This window comes from Microcaecilia unicolor, chromosome 9 (genome assembly GCF_901765095.1).
Source record: "Microcaecilia unicolor chromosome 9, aMicUni1.1, whole genome shotgun sequence".
Taxonomy (NCBI): domain Eukaryota; kingdom Metazoa; phylum Chordata; class Amphibia; order Gymnophiona; family Siphonopidae; genus Microcaecilia; species Microcaecilia unicolor.
The window spans coordinates 121,534,581-121,559,318 of record NC_044039.1 but is presented as its reverse complement, the minus strand read 5'-3'; the positions used below and the strand labels follow the sequence as shown (position 1 = coordinate 121,559,318).

The 24,738-nt window shown below is 40.9% G+C and overlaps 1 protein-coding gene and 1 long non-coding RNA gene across 7 annotated transcripts in view; one reads left to right on the top strand and one right to left on the bottom strand.

The window, feature by feature from the left end:
* Window positions 1-24,738, bottom strand: part of GPHN (gephyrin) — a 907,672-nt gene that overhangs the window by 864,411 nt on the left and 18,523 nt on the right. The window lies entirely within an intron of this gene.
* Window positions 498-23,309, top strand: LOC115477203. Its single transcript, XR_003943294.1, has 3 exons — window positions 498-512; window positions 1,217-1,218; window positions 23,247-23,309. It is a non-coding gene; the product is annotated as an uncharacterized LOC115477203 (long non-coding RNA).

Sequence of the window (24,738 nt, the reverse complement as noted above, 5' to 3'; positions counted from 1 at the left end):
TAAGAAGTGAATTAAGACATATCTTCTCAAGAAACCCAATGACTATTCCATACGCACTAATAGTTATCTTGCCAACCACTGTAAAACACAGCATCATACAACCTTGTAAATGTAATCGAATCAGTGTAATCACTAACAACTGTTAAATGTAAGTCATATTTGTGGGATATAAGTATGAATAAATAAAAATAAATAAATAAAATAAAAAATTACTTCATCTTCATAGTATGTACACTTTCCTAAATCCCCCTCAATCTCTCCTACAGAACTTTTTAAGAAGTTCTTGAAGGAGATTTTGAAGTATCCAGGGCCGGTGCTAGGGTTTCTGACAACCTCCTGCAGCCTATTAGTCGGCGCCCCTACCCATCCAGGGGCAGGATCACTATGGCTCCGCCCCTACAGTAGTCACATCCACAGTAGCCACACACCTTTTACCAGCCATGGCACATATAAACAGGCATCATTGAAAATATTACACCAGTACTGGAAAAGAAAAATAATGAGGTTTTTTTGTTTGTTTCATTATAAATAATTTCTGTAAGCCATTACAGCTCCAGTATACCCAAAATGACACAAACGAAATTAGCATACAGACCAGGAATTAGGAGAACAGTCTTGCCAAACCTGAAACAATATGTTATCAAAATCTCAGAACCTAACAAACAGATCCCTATTCAGACACTTAGCCTTGCGGTCACAAATGCAAACAGAGATAGAGCCCCTCTTCAAATTCTTCAAAAATTAACCTGAAACCCTAAGAAGTTAGACTCTGCATGCAGCACAATACCACAAAAACAGAAAGAAACACATTGCTATACATTGCAAAATAAGACAGCAGATGTAAATTCTCAAACTGGACCTATTCCAACTCATTATTTACTGTTTCGTAAACAATTTATGACTATTCTGTTTAACAAATATGTGAAAGGATATTATTATGCTGCAATCTTGATTTTGTATATTCCCAGCTGCCCATTCTAGTAATCTTTTTTCTTTATGTAATCCGCACTGAACTGTGAAGGCTACTGCAGAGTAGAAGACTTAGGGGTATGTTTACTAAGGTGAGTCCGCGTTTTTAACACACCTGTAAGTTTAAGGCGCATTAAACACAAACACGTCTATACATTTCTATGGGCGTGTTAGTGTTTAACGCGTGTAAACCATTTACACGCGTTAAAAATGCTAACGCGCCCATAGCTCTGCTTAGTAAACACAGGCGTTAATATAATGTAACATATGTGCGCATTTCCATGCAAGCAAAGTACAAAATGCACAAATCTCTACAAAGAACAACATTAAATTGTTATGGTGTGATATAATCAAACCTGTTATATATTAGAACCATTGTAAAAATGCACATACTTGCAGAGTGTAAAATGGAAATGCAACTGTGCAAAACCTGGTGTATATTAAAAAATGTAAAAGAAATGGGTACTGATGTGAGGTGAACATAATGTAGTATGTTAGCCTTCAATAAAAGATGAAAACTATGTGTATGAAGACATGCATCTGAAAAAACATGAACAAATCACATGTATGCAAATCTATAAAATAAAGATCAATGAAATAAAAACTGCACATAAGCTGTCCTAAATTAGGCTGCTTAGCTATGCAGGGGCCGACATCCACATAACCATTTTTAGTTGGTAAAACCCTCCCAATTCCCCTCCTGACCTCCCCAATAGCCCCCTCTATCCCCGGGCTACAATGGTTCTTTTCCCATTTTTGTTACACATTTGTTACATATTTATATTGGAAACTAAAAATGTGCATGAGGAATCCTGATGAAGGCACTCATGCCAAAATGCTGCCCGTGTCAAGTCCATTGTCACATCTGTTTAGATTCACGTGGTTTCAACCATTTGGCTTTTTTATATAATAAAAATTATTAGTGTTAGACTACCCAGTTCTTCCATCTGGTCATTCCCACTGTGTTTGTTTTCTGCTTTGTTATCCTGTAGAGGTTTTCTGTGGTGGTTCTTTCCTTTTTTGTGGCATAATTTTAATTGTACTCACATCTCTATGGGTAGCCTGTGAAGCTCTATAATATACAAGAGGATCACTCTATCAAATCTGTGCACAGAATAGATCAATCTGGCAGCCATATTCTGGATTTTCTGTAATTTGTTGATGGAAAAATTAAGACATACCTGATAATTTTCTTTCCTTTAGTCACAGCAGATGAATCCAGGAACTGGTGGGTTGTATCCGTCTACCACCAGGTGGAGATAGAGAACACTAAAAGCAGGCATTGACCCTCTGTATACCGGTCCTTCTACCTTTAGTATAGCAACTTCCAAAGCAGAGAAAAGAAATAGGAACATCACTTAACTCACAATAAAAGAAACACACTCAACCGGAGTGAACCATACTCATAAAAGAGTAACCAATAACTGTCCAACGCAGATTTTTGTTGAACTTGAAAACAGACTGCAACAGGGAGAGATCCTGGATTCATCTGCTGCGACTAAAGGAAAGAAAATTATCAGGTATGTCTTAATTTTTCCTTCCTTAGCTTCAGTAGCAGATGAATCCAGGAACTGGTGGGAAGTACCCAAGCGCTCCCTAAACTGGGTGGGAAATTGCAGCTCCCTGAGAACCACCGCTCCAAAGCACGTATCCTCCCATGCCACAACTTCCAGGCGATAATGCTTAGCAAAAGAAAGGTATGATGCCCATGTCGCCAACTGACAGATGTCCAAAACTGAAAACAGGCAAGTCTCCACCCAAGAAGAAGCCTATGCCCGCGTGGAATGCGCTTTCAAAGCCTCCGGCGGAGACTTTCCAGACAAAAGGTAAGCCAAAACAATCGTTTCCTTTAGCCAGCGTGCAATTGTGGCCTTAGACGCTGGGAAACCTCGTCGAGACCCGAAAACAGGACGAACAAGTGATCAGACCACCGAAACTCATTTGACAGATGTCAGGCGAAGCTGCCGAAAAGACTCCAGTGTCAGGCTTCTCATGGAAGCACAGGGTTTGTGAGCCCTTGGACCACTGCCGTGGAGCGGCAGTGGCAGGCAAAACCACCCCCAAACCAGAGACAAGGCAGAACAGGACTGGAACCCCGGACTGGAGTTGCAGCAGAGGCAAACAAGCTGGGACAGGCAGAGCAGGAGCAGCTAGACTTCACCTGCGCTTGACCGCCGTTCCCCAGGAGTTGAGCCCCTGGGTGCAGGCGGCCGGCAGGACTTACAGGACAGGGCAGGAATTGGATACCAACAGGAAACACACAACAGAGTCAGGACTAAAAGCTGCCAGGCAGCCACTAAGACAGAAACACAGGTGAGAGTCAGGACAGAAAGCTGCCAAGCAGCCACTAAAAAGGAACACAGACACAAGACAAGGGAATGCAGACCAGAAACAAGACTAGGAACTAAGCAATAAAACCAAAGCTAACTACACACAAACAAACTAGAACCAGGCAAGAAGCTCAGACTAGAACTGGACTAGGCAGAAATGCACAGAGCACACCCACATACCAGGGACCTTAGACGATGCAAAGGCAAACACAGAAGTTTCCAGGTGGCTAATAAAGCCCATCAGCAGCTGAAGTTCAGTTGCAGGAATCACAAGGCAGCTACGGGTGCTGTTCAGACTCAAACAAGAAAAGCAAGTCTGGCAGCCTGGAAGATCCGGACCGGACTGGGCTGAAGTCTGGAACATGTGACAGTTCATAGCAGCCACCAGTTCAGGCCACCAGAGGGCAGGGTGAGCACAGACAAGGAAACAGTCACCACCGTGACATCCGGGCAGTCCTCCTTCCGAAAAGAAGGATGAAAAAGAGGCTGATTTAGATGAAATGCCGACACCACTTTAGGAAGAAATGAGGGCACCGTGTGAACCGTGACCCCGGATTCTGAAAACTGCAAGACGGGATCCCGACACGGTAGGGCCTGAATCTCTGATACTCTGCACGCCGACACCAGAGCCACCAAAAAAGCCGCCTTAAGCGTAAGAGATTTTTCGGAAGCCTGACCAAGAGGCTCCAAGGGCGCCCACTGCAACGCAAGCAAAACAAGCCGCAAACTCCAAGTAGGACACGGAAAACGCAATGGAGGATGAAGCTTCAACATTCCACGCAAGAAGCGCACCACATCCGGATGAGCCGCAATCGACGAACCCATCACTCGGCCTCAAAAACACGCTAGTGCTGCCACTTGCACCCGAAGAGAATTGTAAGCAAGACCCTTTTGCAGACCCTCCTGCAAAAAAGTCAACATCTGGGAAACTGAAGCCCGCATAGGCGACCACGCATGTGCTAAACACCACGCTTCAAAAGTACGCCAGACTCGAGCATACACTGTAGTTGTGGATCGCTTGCGACCTCTCAGCAAAGTAGCTATCACTTCGTCAGAATAACCTTTGTTCCTTAACTACGCCCTTTCAAGAGCCAAGCCGTAAGACCAAAGCGGCAAGATCTTCCATAGCCACAGGTCCCTGATGCAGAAGGTTCGGGAGGAGAGGAAGATGGAATGGATCCCCCACCAGAAGTCGCAGCAAATCCGCATACCATGGATGACATGGCCAGTCTGGAGCCACCAAGATCACCTGCCCCGAGTGAAGGAGGATCCGTTGAAGAACTCGACCGATCAAGGGCCACGGTGGCCACACATATACAAGTGTGGATGGCGGCCATGGTTGCAACAGGGCATCCAGTCCCGCAGACCCGTGCTCCCTTCTTCTGCTGAAAAATCGGACTACTTTTGCATTGGAGCTGGATGCCATGAGATCGATCCCTGGAGTGCCCCCGAGCTGTGGAGCATGTGAAACCCCATCAGGGACTGCCGGCAGACTCGCTGAACCCGACTCCTCCAGGCAGCCTACGCTGCACAGCCCCGCTACTTTGCATCGCTTCCCACAGCGGGAGCAGCACTTGGCTGTCTCAGCTGCCATCCTGCACTTGCCTTCGCAATGAGGCTAAACGGCGCGGATCCAGGGGACCCAAAACACTCACCCTTAGCAGAGAGAAGTCCGTCCCCGGAGGAGCTGCAGATGGCGTCCCAGCACTCTAGCACTCGGTCAGAGAGCTCGGGTCTGGGAATGAGCTGTGTCTTTTTTTTTTTTTTTTTTTTTAACTGTGAGCCAAGGAAGCAGGAAAGCACAGAATAACAGCACTAGAAATCATACTGGGAGAAGGGGAGACACGGATAAGGCAGGGACCTGAAGCACAGTATGCCTCCAAAGTGGACACCACCACCAGCCACACACCCCAGCTCAACTGGAACACCCAGGAGCCCCCTAAACAGAGAATCCAGGAGCTGGCAAGCTCCGTCCACCACCTGCTGGAGATAGAGATATACTAAAGGTAGAAGGACAGGTATACAGAGGGTCAATACCTGCTTTTAGTGTTCTCTATCTCCACCTGCTGGTAGACGGATACAACCCACCAGTTCCTGGATTCATCTGCTGCTGAAGCGAAGGAAAAGCTATTTATGACATCCTACATAGATGACATTACAATAGTCTAGTTCAGACAACAGTAGACTGTGCACAACGAATCAGAAAGTAGGCAACAAGGTAACTCCTGAGTCTCCGTAATTCCTTCAATAATAGAAAAGATCTCTTAATCATTGCATTTATCTGTAATTCAGGTGTTAGACTACCATTTAGGAGATCTCCTAATATTTTGTGAAAAACAGACTCAAATTTAAAAGTAAAATTATTTAACCTTAGTATATTATTGTTCCACACTGTCAGGCTGTCCAATCAATAAAAGTTTGTTTTTCTTCTTATTCATATATCCAGAAAAATTAAAGCAATTATTTATTCTAATCGATGTTACCTCTGCCGAATGCAAAATGGGGAGCAGAACTGTAATATCATCCGCAAAGATAAACATTCCACACCCGGCTTGCTTCGTTCAAGCTATTACTTAAGTTTCATATTAAGTTTAGTTCATAACATACCTACATTTGATTGGAAATTTGAAATAATCTGATGAATAACTAAAGTATTCAAAGCTACGGTATCAGTATAGAAAAAAATAAGTTTTCTTGACAGGAACAATATTATAGAAGATATCAGTGTACAGTGCTACTATGAGGTGCTTATTCCTACCAATACATGGTTCGTGGTTTATTTTATTTACACTTCAGGGCCCTTTTACTAAAATGCGTTAAGCACTTACCCCCTGACTTAATAAAAGTCATCAAAAATTATGTGCACAAATTTAGGCGCGTGCCTAATTTGTGTAATTTAATAATAATGAGCCAATCAGAGCCAATAATTGGCTTTTTAACAATTATTGGCACTAATTAGATTTAATTGGAATTTATGCACAACCCGAAAAAGGAGGAGCGGAAATGAGAAGGTCATGAGTGTTTCGGGGTAGATCAGCGGCATCGTTTTGAGTTACATGTACAATTATAGAATATGGGTGCTCTCTGCGTAAATTTAGGCATGGGCTTTTGCACTACGTTTTCATTGGTGCAATCCACTGAAGCGTTATTCTATAAACCACACCGAACTTTAGGCACAGTTTACAGAATACCACACTCGGTGCAGATTTTATTAGGCGACATTTTTAGAATTGATCCTTTAATGCAGCCCAATATGAGAACCTCTGAGGAATGGACTCGCTCCATGGGAGTTACTGTGGAGCCTGCCATAATCTCTGCCCACAGCCCCTCCAACCAGGGCTGTGAAGTCTGAGTTGGTGTCGTTAAAAGTGTACTGACCAACTCCAGCTTCAAAATAAAAACTTAGATTAAAATATATGGCAAATTTATCATTTTATACTTATATCTTTGTCCTGGATCCAAAGATATATTTACTAGTACTTTAAATCCAGAAAAAAGATACAGATATAGATAATATCTTTATTCCTTTGTCCTGGACCTAAAGTACAGGAAAATATGTTATACTAGTAAAAAAGGCCCGTTTCTGACACAAATGAAACGGGCGCTAGCAAGGTTTTCCTCGGAGTGTGTATGTTTGAGAGAGTGTATGTGAGAGTGACTGTGTGAGAGAGAGTGAATGTACGAGTGTGTGTGTGTGAGAGAGAGAGTGAGTCTGGGTGCGAGTGTGTCTGTGAGAGAGAGAGAGTGTGCGTGTGAGAATGAGTGTGTGTGCAAGTGCGTATGTGAGACACAGTGTGAGAGAGAGTGTGTTTCACACAGATACAGTGTGTGCTAGAGAGAGAGTGTGTGTGTGAGACACAGACTCTCTGTGAGACTGAGTGTATGAGACCAGGAGAGTGTGTGACACATAGAGAGTGAATGTGATACAGTGTGAGAAAGAGTGTGTGAGAGACAGTGTGTGAGAATGAGAGAGAGAAAGACATTGACTGTGAGAGAGAGAGAGAGAGAGTGTGTGTGTGACAGAGATACCTCCCGCCCCTCTCTGGTGTCAGGTCCCCCCCTCTCTCTTTCTGGTGTCTGAGCATTACTGTGCAGGACGCTGAGCTCTGGCTGTGCTTCAAGGAACTGACCAATCCTATTTAATAGAATGCACCTCCAACATTCTGAAGCCGAGAAACCTCGTGTGGTTGGTCAGTTCTGCTTGTGACGAACCCGGAAGTACGTGATGTCAATTCAGGAGATGGATACAGAGAGCAGGAATGCCTCAGTCATGCAGTCAGCTTCAGAATGTTGGAGGTGCATTTTATGATATAGGATTTACCAGTACTTTAAACAAAAAAAATGTAAAGCCTAATATTAATCGGAGTCGGACAGTAGAAAAATACAGGAATCAGAGCTGAAGGTTTGGTGTACCAACTTCACAGCCCTGCTATGAACAATCCCACAGCACTCACACTGAAACTGGCCGAGGGAGGAGGGGAACTGGAGGAAGCCCAACTGCAGGCCAAACAAAGCACCAAACTGCTGGTCTGCTCCTACATCAGGATCAGGGCTTAATGGACTCAGCCAGGGCTGCCATGAAGGAGAACAAAGAGGAGTACTTACAACCTGTCTCCCCAGAGACTCTTGTCAGCAGAGGCAAGTCACACATAGAAATATTGCTAATCAAATTTCATCCCAAAGCAGCTGTTACTTGTCCATTTATGTTCCTGACACTTGCTCTTAATATTTTCTCTTATGTTAAAAAAAAAAGGCAGTTGATTTTTTTTTTGAGCAAGTCAGTCAAAAGAGAAAAAAAGTCAAGGGGGGGGAGAGGGATCTGGCGTCACTAGGTATACCCCAATTCTATAGGTTGTCTGCAGCCAAACACCTCCAGCTCAACTGAAGTCCCTCAGGACAGGACAGGAGCCATCACCACCAGAAGCTATATAGGTTATGTCTAGCCACATGCTGAGAGAGAGAGAATACTGAAATAAGGCTGCTACACAGCAGGATCCCTTATGGCACAGTTCTGTCATTCTCTCTCTCTCTCTCTCTACCTGCTGGTAGATGGACATAACCCACAAGCCTCTGGATTCAGCTGTGGGATGAAATGGAACAGCACGTTGTCACTGCAACTGCCTGATGGTCAAGCAGAGTACAAGATTTTTCCACCCAGAGGTCAGAAGGTATGGAGGGAAAAGGAAAAAAGTAAAGGAGGATCAGAGTTTCATTTACTGTTTTGATCAGCATTCCTTCTGTACCAACATGATTTCAGCATTTTATTGTTTATTACTTTAATTTACCGCTTACTTTGTGGACAAACCAAAGTAGTTTACAATGAAAATGAATTTAAAAAGAAAGAAAGGAACTCCAATTGTCGATAGGAAAGATCAGACATCCAAACTTACACACATAATAAAACACATTAATACTATAAAATTAAGGCTAAGGTTAACACTATAAAATGAATTAATTCATACCAACTGGACACACACTGAAAAAGCATGTACCCTGCATATACACAGTACTCTAATATTTAGCAGTGAGAACCTAAGAATAGCAGGTAATCATTCAACATGATTTCTTCAAACTGCTTGTTGCATTTCAACCTTAATGTGATATAATTCTTGTTACACATACATAAAAATATGTAACACAAGATAAGAAATTTATTGTCAAGAACTGCTTTTGTATTACAAGTCTGAAACAAATTGAAAAAATAGAACTAAAGAAATGGTTTCTGAAATGTGTGGGTGCACAGACAATAACGTAAGCTTTCAAGAATTGTTAGGATGGCTTTCTCTGCATTTCTAAAGTCTTCTTTTTATTCTAGCCTCAAATTGGAGACTGAATAAATTACGTGAATTCAGCAAACAGAACTATTTTTATCCTATGGAGAAAAAAAAACAATTCAATGGTCCTATGTATCTCACAAAGTCTAAATAATCTCTCCCTCACTCAAGATCAGTTAAATTATGTATTGCCTTTATTACCCTCTACTGATATGAAGAGTTGTTCTCCTTAGAAGCATCTCTCCCACACAGCAACTCTAGCATCAACCTTTAAATGTATGGTACCTGGTGCAAAATTCCCAGTCACCGCACCCTAGTTTCAGCCCTGTCTGAACTATAGAGAGGAACATAAAATGTACAACCCTGGACACCCAGACATTGCAAGTTATGCCATTTACACTACACAGATTATCTTTCCATGGTACATACAAATGATTATATTTCAGCCACCAAAACAATTGAACACAATTTCACGTCTTCTTTGATCTAGTTAAAGAACTGACCCACAATCAGAACTCTGAGATGCAACCACAGTAACTGAAGATTATTTTCTCTTCTTTCTCCTGCTGATACCACAGCTTGTACAGCTTTTTCCTCCAGCCAAAATATATAATCCCTGAAATGTGGGACTGAATAAATAAATGGCGTGACTTCAGCAAATAAAAAAAATTGCATCCTATGTGGGGGGAGGAGGAGGAGGACAACATGGTGTCCCTACATATCTCACAGAACCCAAATGAAGTATTCAACACAAATTCTGCACACTTGGAACAGAATTACAGCAAGTCTTCACTGAAAGTGGATGGTCAAGAGACTGAATACAGATAACTTCTATGGAGGGCCAATGGCACTACTGTAATGGTCCTCTCAGCCTGTGACTAATTGAAGGGTCAGAGTTCATAACCCAAGGTACGAAGAGTACCTATCATTCTCTATTCATACATACAAAAGACAACAGTACTTACAAGACCCACTTCACACCTGCCTCAAAACATGTCCAATCTAGCTGCTCTTCAAACTGTTCTGCAGCTTCCATCACGGACCTTTACCTGGTAAGCTATTTTTCCTCTTAGTGCCGAAAACTTACAGAGGACCATTACTTCTCTTATGAATCTGTTTTCTTTCCTGTCATCTATATTCCAATAAAACCAGATTAAACTATTTTGATTGTAATATTGGGCAGGAATATTCTTTGATTCCTTAAATTCTGTATGATAGACTCTCCATTCCTTTAAATTTTGCTATACCATTTTGTTTGCCCTGCAATTTTGTGTTTTAATTTTGCCAGCATTTGAAAATGTCAGTTTTGGCTAATGGTGAACCTAGCAAACATTTAAGGTAACTCAAAAATCCACACCATAAAAACTTAGCTTGCTCTGAAAACTGTTGCGCTGTTATACCAAATCAACTGAACTGACACCATATTTACAGTCTTAAGAACAATGAGTCACCTATCATTGCCAGAAACTTCCCATTCAAACTTCTCCCACTAGACCATTATTTAAATTTTTAAAAAACCTAGTATATTTCACATACTTCTTCAATTTTAGAAGTTGAAATGCTAAATAACTTTATGACTAGTTTTTATTGTTCTGCCTGTCAATTATTCTGATACAGAACTGATATATTTAATTATGGCAAAAACAGGAGTAAAAATGTATAACGGTGGTGATTTTTTTTAAGGTTCGGAGTAGGGCAGTGGCTCCCAAACTTTTTCGGTTCACGGTGCCCTTAGTGTCCATGCAAATTTTCAAGGTGCCCCCCCCCCCTCAGCCACACATTTCTTCCCCTCCCCCACCAGACATTTCCTCTCAGGTCACCCCCCCCCCCAACCAAGCAGAACTACCTCATTTGCATTTTCCCCCTTCCCCCTGCTGCTAAAGATTACCTCTACCTTCTGGCCTCTGTGGGCAACGTGATAAAGCAGGTGGAGGACGATCTGCGGAGGCACATGGAGGGCATGAAGAGGATCCATCCATAGCACCTCTGTGAGTTTGTTATGGTGCACCAGGGTGCCACGGTGCACAGTTTGGGAAACATGGGAGTGGGGGAAGGATTTTTCTTGTTCTGAAAGCTTATCTAGCTGTCAAGCAAACTTTCTTTCCTTTTTAATAAATTACTGAATTGACACCCTTATTCTTGAAGGCTCCTTGTGCTTTTATGGCTATTTCACAAAAGAAAAGGGAGCATGACCACTACTGCAAATCACCTTAGCATGAATAACCTGTTTGTCTGGATTGTTAGCTTTTCTCACCCTTGCTTTAGGACTTGATTTTGAATTTAATCAGGATTTACTCCCGCTCAGAGATTCTACAATAGTTTTCTCACTTACATGGAAATATATAATACACACAGCCTGATGCATATAGAAATCCATAAATATTGGGTTGCTTAGGATCCCCTTATCTTAGATTTGTCTGTACATGAAACAAAATGCAAAATTATGAAACTTTTCCACCCTTAGAAAGTAGGCTCATTAACTTCGTTGAAACCTGTTGAGTGTCAACCTAAGTTACAAGCAGTAGGGGCAACATTTCATAGACTTACTTGCCTTTATGCAGGAAACTGAATTTTCATTTACCTGACAATACAAACATACTTTCATAATACACGCCAAATTGGCTGCTTCAATAGGAAGCATTCTGGGATGGATTCCGGGAGTGTATATCATATACACACGCTAACTTTACACATAACAGGCAGGTACCTTTGTGTCTGAAAATGGTTTGTTTACTGCAGACTTAAAAGTATGCACATGTATCTTTACAGTTATTCAAACAGCAGTCTTAGATTTACTATTCATAGCACTAGAAAGAAAGCAAGTGAGGACAGCATGCAGAACACCGTTATAGAATTCATTCATTCATTACCTTTATCAGATGCCATTACCATAAAGCCCATAAGAACATAAAACTAGCCATACTGGGTTAGACCAATGGTCCAACTAGCCCAGTATCCCGTTTCCAACAGTGGCCAATCCAGGTCCTGGCAGAAACCCAAATAGTAGCAATATTCCATGCTACCAATCCCAGGGCAAGCAGCATAAAAAGGTTAATCCGTTGCACCACACGAACTTGTACTATCTGCTGGACTGAACAACACTATGAAGTAGTGATGATGTTACTGAATTCTCAGTATTTTCTGCCTCCATGTCTGGGAGGAAAGGTCACAACCCACTCATTTGGACTGGTCTATCAGCATAAGGAGTTTCCTTTATCTTCTAAATGGGTGTAGTGAAAACTGTGATCCTTGGGGGTCCGTTCAATTCATGTGTAAATGTTCATGCCAACCTACTCCAAATTTACCAATTTGCTGACATTTTTTGCTCTCATTTTACAGCACAATAACTATCTGTCAAAAGCTCTACAAACTACTTAATTACTTTTCCAGCAATACCCATTTTACTTAATTTAGTCAATGGCATATTATGATCAACTAGGTAGAAAACAGCTGTGAGATCTAGCTGCATAATTATTCCTTAACATTCGTAACCTTCAAGAACCTCAGCTCCTCCAATATAGCAGTTATCGTTTAAGCTAGATAATTATGAAAATTAATGAAACCAAAAGAAAATATATATAAAACATACTCAGAATATGAAAGTATGATTTATCTAAAACATATATCTGAATATTATACAAGGATAAAATGTTGAGATCATTCAGAGAAACGAGTAGATATCATTTGAGAATAATCTGAAATATAAAATATAAACAGTTTTGAAAAGTTCACTGCAATTCTTTTCAAGTCTCAATTTTTAATAGGCTACCTGGCTAGGAGGAAAAGTGGGCACCTATTTTGGGACTAATTTATAAAGATACACGGATGCCTATTTTTATAAAATTACCTCTGAAAAGCTACAGAAATCACAGTTAAATAAAGCCACGGATATTAACACCTACTCAGAAGCAAGTGTAAATGTTCATGCCAAGCTACCCCAAATTAGCCTGCACTAGGGTCACATACAAGTACACACATTTAGGTGCCAATAATGCACCTAGTTTATAAATACCAGTGTTTATGCGCAGGATTGGCGCCAGTAATCCACAATTTCTTTCACATCTCTGGGGTGTCAGATGGGGTCAGTGACCACTAGGGGAGTGGGGGGGGGGGTCATGCCTTAATTCCGCCAATGGTCATCTGTTTATTTGGGGCACCTTTTTGCAACTTTGTCATGACTGAAAGAGGTCTAGATCAAAACATCTAACTTTTACCCTCAGATGTTCTTACATTGTTTCATTACGGCAGAAAAACATCCAAATTTTGGGAAGGCCCAAATCCCACCCCCAACATGCCTTCTTGTGATTTTGACGCACTGCATACGAACTGCAGAAATAACCATCTTAAAAATGGGTTTTGAAAATAGCAATTTGGGCTTGTTGGCAAAAAAAAAATTCATCTGCCGCTTTGTGTCACTTTTTGGACATTTTTCTGTTTTGAAAATGAATTCCTCTGCATGCAACTTCAGAGGGGCATACGCATGCATGGAGCATGAGCATATTATGGGCGTGTCCCCTGCAACATAGGCAAGCCCTTAAGCCGTCACAGAATTGGTGTTTAGTACACCCCTCTGAGGCACCAATTTAAAGAATTACCACCAAAGAATAATTGTACCCAATATTTAACAATGATCATTATTTAAGCAAAACACCTCCTGCCACATTTAAAATGAAACCGGATAATAACAGAAGAATACTGTGTGTTCAATGATAATGGTGAGGTGTCAGTAGGAGGAGTGTGGGAGGGCCTGAAGGAGGTTCTTTGGGGCGATTTATTTCCACAGCAGTACACAAGGAGAGGTTAAAGAAGGAAGACAGTCTGAGGTCCAGGTTAGAGGAGCTAGATAGAAGACATAAGAGGGGCCACATAATAAAGAATAGAGCAAACTTGAAAGGGCTTCAGAAGAATCTCCTAGACATACAAAACACTAAGATAACATTCAGACTGAAAAGACTCAAACATATATGAACAGGGGAACGAAGTAGAAGATTATTAGTTCAAAAATTGCAGGTTTGAATGGGACAACAACATTTTTTTTTAATTAAGAACAATTCAGGCCAGCTAGTTTTTGATGAGGAAGAGATCAAACGGGTGTTTAAGGATTTCTACACAAAGCTATACAGTATCAAGTTAGTAGGGAAAGAATGAGATTCAAGACTTTATTGAGAAGTGTCCATTTCCTGTTGAAGACAGGAATCGATTAGAGGGAGCAATTTTGAAGGAAGAAATGGAAACAACCATTAAGACCTTAAAACAAGGGAAAATGACTAGTATAGATTAATACACAGGCAAATTTTATAAAATTTTCCAGGCATTTTTAGTACCCAAGTTGGCTCAGGTGTTTACTGGCAGTGAAGAGACTTCCAGATTCTATGTCCACGGCAGGGATAACAATGCTGGGGAAAGATCCTAGTGCCTATGGATCCTATCAACCAATTTGCTTCATCAACCTTGATGATAAAATTGTTAACTGCCTGCAGTCAATGATACCAGGGGTGATCCATGATAATTAATTGAGTGTCATTCCTGGCAGGCAAGTGACATCATCTGCAAACTCCTACATTTGATACAGAGGGCCAGACGACACCACTATCATGCTAGCAGTGGACACTAAAAAGATGTTTAACCGAGTTGAGTGGGAGTTCTTTTTTCCTGTTTTAAAAGAAAGCAGGTATTGGCAATACTTTTGTTGAAGCGGTGCAGGCATTATATATGAAGACTCTAAAGCTTGGAATCCCTATGGATTGAAATTCCATGTGTAAAGGGGAAAAGGATAGTGATAGGAGTGTACTACCGTCCGCCTGGCCAGGATGAACAGATCGGTGTAGAAATGTTATCGGAAATTAGGGAGGCTAACAAACTGGGCAACACAATAATAATGGGTGATTTCAATTACCCCGATATTGACTGGGTAAATGTAACATCAGGGCATGCTAGAGAGGTAAGATTATTTGATGAAATCAAGGACTTATTTATGGAGCAGCTGGTAAAGGAGCCGATAAGAGAAGGAAAAATTCTAGACCTAGTCCTTAATGGAGCTCATCATTTGGTGCGGGAGGTAATGGTGATGGGGCCACTTGATAACAGTGATCATAATATGATTCGATTTGATATTAGCTTTGGAGTAAGTATACACAGGAAATCCAATGACATTACCTCACGTACTCCATTTCCCCGTACTCTCTCCCATTCAATAATCTACCCACAGATAAAAACTGTTATACCCCATCGCTCTCTTGCTATTATTCGATCACCCTAGTAATCCCCCAACGTCATATCCTATAGTTTCTACACCCCAAAGATGATTGACCTGACTCTGTCTTCCTTAACTATTCACAATGTAACCCATAATCGTATTGTAACAAACTGCATTTCCATCATTTACAATGTATTGTAAGCCACACTGAGCCCGCAAATAGGTGGGAAAATGTGGGATACAAATGCAATTAAATAAATAAATAAATATGTTAGTGTTTAACTTTCAAAAAGGAGATAGATAAAATGAGAACAGTGAAAAAAAAAAGTTAGAGGAGCAGCTGCAAGAGTCAAAAATTTACATCAGGCGTGGATGATGTTCAAAAATACCATCCTGGAAGCCCAGGCCAAATATATTCTACATATTAAAAAAGGAGGGAGGAAGACCAAACGAAAGCCAGCATGGTCAAAAAGTGAGGTGAAGAAAGCTATTAGAACTAAAAGAAAATCCTTCAGAAAATGGAAGAAAGAACAGACTGAAAACAGTAAGAAGTAGCATAAGGAATGTCAAGTCAAATGCAAAGCTTTGATAAGGAAGGCGAAGAGGGAATTTGAAAAAAAGAATGAATTGGAAGCAAACACACATAGTAAAACATTTTTTAGGTATATTAAAAGTAAGAAGCCGGCAAAAGAATCAGTTGGACAGCTAGATGAACGCGGGATAAAAGGGGAAATAAGGAAAGACAAAGCCATAGCAGAGAGATTAAATGAATTATTTGCTTCGGTCTTCACCGAGGAAGATTTGGGAGACATACCGGTGCCAGAAATGGTACTCAAAGCTGTCGGAGAAACTGAATGAAATCTCTATAAACCTGGAGGATGTAAAGGGGCAATTAGACAAATTGGAGAGTAGCAAATCTCTTGGACCGGATGGCATTTATCCCAGAGTACTGATAGAATTTAAAAATGAACTTGCGGAACTCTTGTTAATAATAAGTAATTTATCTTTAAAATAGAGCATGGTACCAGAAAATTGGAGGGTGGTCAATGTATTGCCGATTTTTAAAAGGGCAAAATGACAGAGACTATTATAAAGTACAAAATTACAGAGCATATTCAAAAGCATGGATTTAGTGAAGGGAAATCTTGCTTCACCAATCTATTAAATTTCTTTAAAGAGGTGAACAAACATGTGGATAAAGGCAAGCCAGTTGATATTGTGTTATCTGGATTTTCAAAAGCCGTTTGACAAAGTACCTCATGAAAGACTCCAGAGGAAATTGAAGAGTCATGGGATAGGAGGTAGTGTCCTATTGTGGATTAAAAACTGGTTAAAAGATAGAAAACAGACAGTAGGGTTAAATGGTCAGTATTCTCAATGTAGAAGGGTAGATAGTGGGGTTTGCCAGGTATTTGTGATCTGGCTTGGCCACTATTGGAAACAGGATGCTGGGCTTGATGGACCTATGGTCTGTCCCAGTGTGGCAATACTTATGTACTTATGCACCTTATTTGTGAATGGGGTATCTCAACCTGAAACTGCCTGTTCTAATGGGAGAGATTAAACTATATAGTGTGGTGTCTGGTTATAAAACAAAACTAGGATAAGTTGGAAGCCATATGGGTGGTTCTGGATGAGGAATATTTTCAAAGGTTGCAGAGTCAGTTCAAATTTAAATGAGTGAAGGTGGCTACTAAATATCTGGGAATTCAGTTAATGGATCACTGGAGGCAACTATGGTAACACAAGCTTTTGATGAGGGCCATAGGGCTGGATTTGGATTGCTAGGGAAAACTGCAATTGTCTTGGTTTGGGAGAATTACAGTTTGCAAAATAAATGTACATCCACAAATACTCTATTTATTCACTGCCCTACAGACAGGATTTCAGATAAGTTTTTTTTTTTAAGTGGGACACCCACTACACATGGTGGCCTAAACCCCAACCACAATGAAGAAAATATCCAGCTTATATTGCTGCTTCACCTTCTTCTTGAGCATCCCCTTGCAAACCAAGACCCCTTCCAAGGGAATGATAGCTTTCTTGGTGACTGCTGTGACCAGGGCTTCCACTTTAGAAAGCGTCAGTTCCCTTCCACCCAGGCCAGAGGCAAAAGATAGTCTGACTAACATTTGGGACCTCTCACTCTGCCTGCATCATGCAGAGAGCACCTTGTGAAAGGAGATGTATTTGGGAGACCCCAAAAGACCCTCAAGAATAGAATCCCCCTTTACCTTTAATTTAAGGGGAAGTAAGTGCATCTGTGCTAGGGGACAATCAGTGCCAGTTTAAAACCCAGAGCCAGACAGGGCAGGAGGGACAGCTCCTGCCCAGTGCCACTAAACTACCAGGGAACCTCAGAGTGAGTCCTCGATGGGCGGAGGGGTTTGAGTGTGCTCAGGGGAAGTAAAGTCAGTGCCGGGCAGACTTCTATGGTCAGTGGCTAGACGGATTTGGATGGGCTGCAGTGGGGCTTCGATGACAACTTAAGTAGTTGGAGAACAAGACCAGTGCCAGGCAGACATCTACAGACTGTGCCCTGAAAATGACAAGGACAATCAAAATCAAGTACAGATTTGTAGAATCACATCATACCTTATGCTATGAGTTTATCTTGTTAGGTAGACTGGATGGACCATAGAGGTCTTTATCTGCCATCATCTACTATGTTACTATGCAGTGGGAGAAAATCAGGTATTGGGAGAGGAGGATTGAGCACCCACCACTGCTTTGATCTTTCTTTTGAAACCCACCACAGTGCTAGAACCTGCATTACATATTTTGGCTATAGGTACCTGCCCAGTGCACTAAATGGGAGGACAGATGGGGATAATTTTTAAAGGACATTCATATATTTATATACTAGTATGGGTATGTAAAATGCCTATTATGAAATTATCATCTCCCTCTCCCCTTTAAAGTACACAAGATGAAAAGAATATGCAACTTGTTTGGGGCGGTGCATGGACAGAGTCATAAATCACACATATTTATAAAAGATAGTACTAAACATAGGTGATCCTTAAGTGTTTTTGAGTTTGAAACATGAAAGGTATCATACTCAAAAACACTTAAGGTCTGACTTTAAATGGCAAGTGGAAGGTGTGCAGCACCATTCTAGATAGGTTGTGGATGTGTGAATATCGATGTGTTTGCACAAAAATGTAGAATATGGGACATATTTTACAAGACCAGGGCTATGGGTGTACAGGCCAAGTAAAATCGGCATACCCTTCCCCTCCCCAAGCAAAGGCACATTAAAAGTGGAATAAATGTATATAAATGGTAAATGTGGATTTACAAAATATAGCTACATATATGTGCAAATCCAGATGAGGCTCAAAGGGAGGCCAAACACAGAAAACTGCACCACATACATCACATGTTCATGAACAGCCCATACACGTGCAGTATTCAGTGACCATGAAAACTGCCCATGTAGTGCCTGCAGGGAATAATGTGTGCCTGGGATGCGGCAGCAACCATACACATGCACAGCAGCCATACAAGTGCAGTGCCAGCGTCGTCCATCCAGGCTCCAGTAGCAGAAGTATGTAGATGGCTTTTCCCAGCAATGCCGAGGGCAGCCCAAAAGCAGTAGCAAGAGCCATGTGCGAGTAGCCAGGTCCCACAATAGAGTGCCACTATTGGGACCTGCCACATGCATGTGCAAGACGGAGGCCAGGAGATAGTGCAATTTCTCAAAGAAGGAAAGAGACATCCTGGCATTCCTCCTGATACAAAATGAGGAATGCCTCTTTAGGAAAAGGCAGGCAGTAGGTCCCCCAAATATCAGCAAAAAGGGTCCAAGAGGAGATCCAGAAGACCCTGGCAAGGTAAGAACCTAACTGCCAACAAGCCCCAAAACTCACCATACCTATGTTATACCCTGCAAAGTCACATAGCCAGCAACATGTTGACAGCACTTATACCCAGCTGCATGGCAACTGGTACATATTCACATTGCACACATGCAGCACAGCTGTCATGTACACTATGACACCCTTAGCCATCACAATGCCACACACATCTGTCAATGCCACCTACCTGGACCTGCTCTGGGTGGCCTGCTTACAATGTACAGGCCACCATGCCCCACTCCCATCATCTCCCCAGACTCCATTACAGTGCTGTGAGAGCATATGTCAGCTTACTCTGGAGAATGTCTGTCATAAAGGTTTAAATATTACCCCAAATGCGTTCATCAGGATATTGGGGAGAAAAAAAGGGAGAGAAATGTGTGACTGTATGTTAGTCACAAGGATGGTGGTGGCAAAATGCTGGACGCATGAAAGTAGAACCAATTTGATAGGTTAGTACTGGATGGAGGAACTGATATGTTTTCACAAACTGACAGGGCTGGTACGAGAACAGGTTAAAGCACTTCACGAGACCTGGGTCTCTGTCTGCCACTATGGGACTCATTTCAAAGCACATAGACTTACAAAGTTCCATAGGGTACTATGGGGCTCATTTTCACATGAGAAAATGCCCAAAAAGTGTCATAAAACACCATTTAGATGGATCTCAAAACATTCAAATCAGTATTTTTTAAACCTGCAAATGTCTATCTATGCATTTCATCTGCACTACGTCCAAATCACAAGGGAGCATGCTGGGGGTATTTTGATGGTGGGATTAGGATGAGTTTAGAGTGCCTAACACTTGGACATCTTACAGCCATAATAGAAAAATCCAAAACATCTAGGGTGGAAATATCAATGTTTTGTTCTATATCTCACAAAATATTACCCAGCTCTCAATATACTTCAATATACTTCAACTGTACTTTTGTATTCATAAGAGGATAGGCTTTTTTAAAAAATCTTCTCCGGATATCCTCGCTCTATAAAGCGGCCCTTTAATAGGATATCCAGAGAAGATTTTTTAAAAAGCCTATCTGCGTGCACGTTTTGCACAAAGGGAATTATTACTTCAAGAACGAAGGGATAAGGAGAGAAATGATGATAAATTAATCTGTGTTCTTCCGTTCTCCTCTTTGGCCAAGTTCGTGGTTCAAACTATAAAGACTAACTGGCATATTCTACAACTGGATGGTATGTTTTTAGAAAAACCACTGATTGCTTTTTCAAGATCAAAAAATATAGGTGAACTACTTTCTAAAAAGAAGAAAAGGATATTTGAAGATGAGACGGAATATCCACAACATAATAGTTGTAATAAATGTCAATGGTGTGATCAAACCTTGTCAGGTTCTGAATGGACTGATCCGCAAACTAAACAAGTAATAAGATCACGCACTTCCACTACCTGTTTAACATCTATGGTAGTATATATAATAACATGTCCTTGTGAAAAAGTTTATGTGGGTAGAAGTAAGCGCCCCGTGAAAATACGATTAAATGAACATAAATCTCGGATTCAAAATAAAAAGGAGGAAGCTCCACTTGTACAACACTGGATGGAATATGACCATAAAATTACGGGTATAAAATGGAGAATCATTGACCATGTTATAGTAGGGTGGGAGGGTGGTAACATTGAAAATATCTTAAACTATAAAGAACAATCATGGATTTTCTCTTTAAACTCTGTATACCCTAAGGGTTTAAATCGAGAAATTGAGTGGATGTCAGTCATCTAATGCAAGGGGAGGAGTTAGAGTGTGGAGCTCTGTGATTGGTGCTAGTAAATTACTGACATAAGACTTGAGAAATCCCCTATTTAAATAGCTAGAACGCCGCGGCCATTTTTGAAACATGATGGAAAATGCAGAGAACTGTTTCCAGACTTGTTTGAGGTATTCTTATTGTAAAATTGTTACTGAGGATTGTTAAAATATTAGAGACTAACATATGTTTTTTAATCCCAGGAGATATACCTTGATACAGCACTAGTTGCGAAACGTGAATTCATGTCGGTGCAAATCTCCGAGATGAGTGATCAGTCGTTAAAATCATTTGAAATGAAAGAAGAAATATAAAGCGATGTTCCAGTATTGAAGCTAAGTGCTTTTTTTTTCGATTGAAATCTGAACCTGATTTTATAAAGTATAAGAGAAAAATAGCTAAAAATTCTTAAAATTGAAATTTAATTAAAATGGATCAAGTGAGGAATACCTACCCATCACAAAAGTGCCTGCCTCACATTATTAGCCTGTGTGATGGTGATAGGAAAATCTGATGGATCCTAAAAAAAATCCTAAAAAATGTAATAATATCCTCTTATGAATACAAAAGTACGGTTGAAATATATTGAAGTATATTGAGAGCTGGGTAATATTTTGTGAGATATAGTAATACTCCTTCTATTAAGTATAAATAAAAGAGATACCATAGTAGGTGGAATGTTTTGTTCTAGACACGTTTTTCTAATGAATAAGACACAAAAAGATGCCCTAAATGACCAGATGACCATTGGGGGGATTCAGGAATGACCCGCCCTTATTCCCCCCAGTGGTCACTGACCCCCGTCCCACCCCCCAAAAATATGAATTAAAATAGTATTCACCAGCCTCTATGACAGCCTCAGATGTTATAGCCAGGTCCATTAGAGTAGCATACAGGTCCCTGGAGTAGTGTAGTGGTGGGTGCAGTGCAGTGTAGACAGGTGAACCCATGCCCACACCTTCCCCTACCTGTTACACTTGTGATGGAAAATGTGAGCCCTCCAAAACTCACCCGAAACTCACTATACCCACATGAAGGTGCCCCCTTCATCCATAAGAGCTACTGTAGTGGTCTACAGTTGGGGGTAGTGGGTTTTAGATGAGTTTTGGAGGGTTGAGCAGACAAGATAAGAGAGCCACAGCGAGATGTGTACCTGGGAGAATTTATATGAAGTCCACAGCAGTGCCCCTTAGGGTGCCCCACTGCTCTCTTGGGATGTCTAGGGGACCAGTCTGCTAAAAATGCTGGCTTGGTTTGCTCTGTTTTTCACTTGTGCGTTTTTTTTTTTGTTTTTTTTTTTACATGGCCTGAAAAGATAAATGCACAGAACACAAAACCTTGTTACAAACGGTATTTTCTAAAAACAATTTAAAGAAAAAAAAAATACATTTTGCTTTTTCGAAAATGGTTACATTTGCTATTCGGATCTACTACTACTTAACATTTCTAGAGCGCAACATTTAGCACAAAACAACCAAAGTTCGACTTAGAGGAGCATGTTCAATATGATGCCTATGCAACTTTAAGTATAAGTGATTTGAAAATATGCCTCCACATGTGTTTGTGAAAAGAAGGGGTTAAACGGACTGCTGCACAAGCACTTTCACACACGCACTCTCAAAGGTTAAAAATATTCAGCATTGTTTGTTATTGATTAGTATGGTTAGGCAATGCTAGAACTATCTGGCAAAAGAGAAGGACAAAAGGAAGGTATTTATTGAAGGGGAAGACAGAGAAAAGGAGGAAAAGGACAGAAGGGACTGGAGTATAATGATGTATAATGGGGTTTGGTATATATATTTTTTTCTACTGATCAGATTCTGCTACATAGGCACGCATTAGCTTGTCTTGCTTCCTAATATTTGAAATTAATAAAAAAAATAAAATGGGAAAAAAAAAGCCAGGAGAGATACTAAGGACCTGCAGAATGACTAAAGAGGCCAACTGAAACTGGGTTTTTTTTTCAGTTTCAGCCAAAACCAAAACTGCCAGCAAAACTGTCTGAAAGCTTTTGGCCAAAACCAAAACTGCAGCGATAACTCATCACCTGGTTTTGTCCAAAGCTGAAACTGAAAATTCAAGTTTGGTTATGCGAATGTGAACCAGCAAAGGCTGCTGGGGATTGATTGTCAGAACTTGCAGTCTGCATCCCCCTACTAAACCCACAGTATCCAAGTCATAATATAAATAAAATGTAAATAATGAAAGATCATATTTTACCTCCAATAAAATAGTCTCCATACACATGGACGCAGTTAATGAATTGAGAAAGGAGACTGATAGCTTCTTACAGTAATTTGTAAAGGCATCTTAAGGGACTGATTTACTAAAATGTCTTTGCCCACAGCCACAGAATAGAAAAAAAGCCTTAGTAAATCAGTTTCTAAAAGATCTACTGCTGATCTGGGAGGGTCCCCCCCACAAAATAAAAAATTTAACTGGGGACAATGTTGGAGGAGTGGAGGCTGGTTCCTCGATTTAATGAAAATACGTCAAGGCCTGTGCTTGCACACAATAATGCGGTAGCGTAGATCAGTAACTCTAGTGATGATTCGGCCTTACAGTTAATATGACAGATAACATAGCTTAGCTAATACTACCTGAATGGGTATTGCTAACTGCATGATGTTACCTGCACTGCCATAAATACACATTAAAAAAATCTCTCTCTGTATTGACTGTTGGGATATTCCCAGCAGTTTCCCATTCAGCTAACGCTGAGACTTTTGCATTTATTACAAAACCTTAACTCGCTTTAGGGTCTTTGAGACTTATGGTTTAAGTATGTAATTCTACAGTAAAATACATCCTCTAAATACAGCAGGTATATGAAAATGGGTCACTTAGATGCTCAATTTCAAAGCATACAGACTTACAAAGTTACACAGAGGTATATTTTCAAAGCACTTAGACTTACAAAGTTACACTGTGGCATATTTTCAAAGCACCTACCCTATGGAACTTTGTAAGTCTAAGTGCTTTGAAAATGAGCCCCATGGAGGGGCATAATCGAAAGGGGCGCCCAAGTTTTCCTGAGGACATCCTCGTAGGACGGGGAAACCCATATTATCAAAACAAGATGGGCATCCATCTTTCGTTTCGATAATAGGGTCGGGGACGCCCAAATCTTGACATTAAGGTCGTCCCTGGAGATGGTTGTCCTTAGATTTGCATACAAAAAGAGAAGTCCAAATCTCCCGTAAAGACAAAACAAAACACAAAAAAAGGCGGAAGACAACCCAAAACAGACCAAAAACAAGGGAGTTAGAGCGCCAGAAAAGTTTAATAGGACCCTACATGGTCCGTGTTTCGGCCAGCAGGCCTTCCTCAGGGGTCCTGAATCTGACGTTTACAGGTACTCCTCCAAGATATTCATGAAACAAAACCTATTTCTGGGAATCAGTGTCTGTGCTGGTTTCTGTCTACTTCTGAGTTGGCAGTAAAGTGCAAAGTAATAGCGCCTTATTGCTCAGAACTGTATACGTGGGGATTTAAGGTCTCCATGCAATATCCAGCAAAAGTGCAATTCCAACATCATGGTAAAGTGATATTTTTTGATGATTCAAAGGAGTTGGAGTCCTTCATAGAGAAACTGCCCAGTGGGACCCACAAGGAGTGATTACAGGCCAGCTTTGCATTCCTGTATTTTAATCTTAAGACCAGGTGACACTATATTTAGTCAAAGAGATCAATTCAAGGTGGGCCACAGTTTGTCTGGTAACTGTATTAATGTTGGACTGAATTCTCCTGTAGTAGCTGTTAAGATGTGTGCTTTCACATTTTTATTTCTAGACATGATAGCAATAAAAAGTATTGCTTAATTTTTATGATAGAGGGCT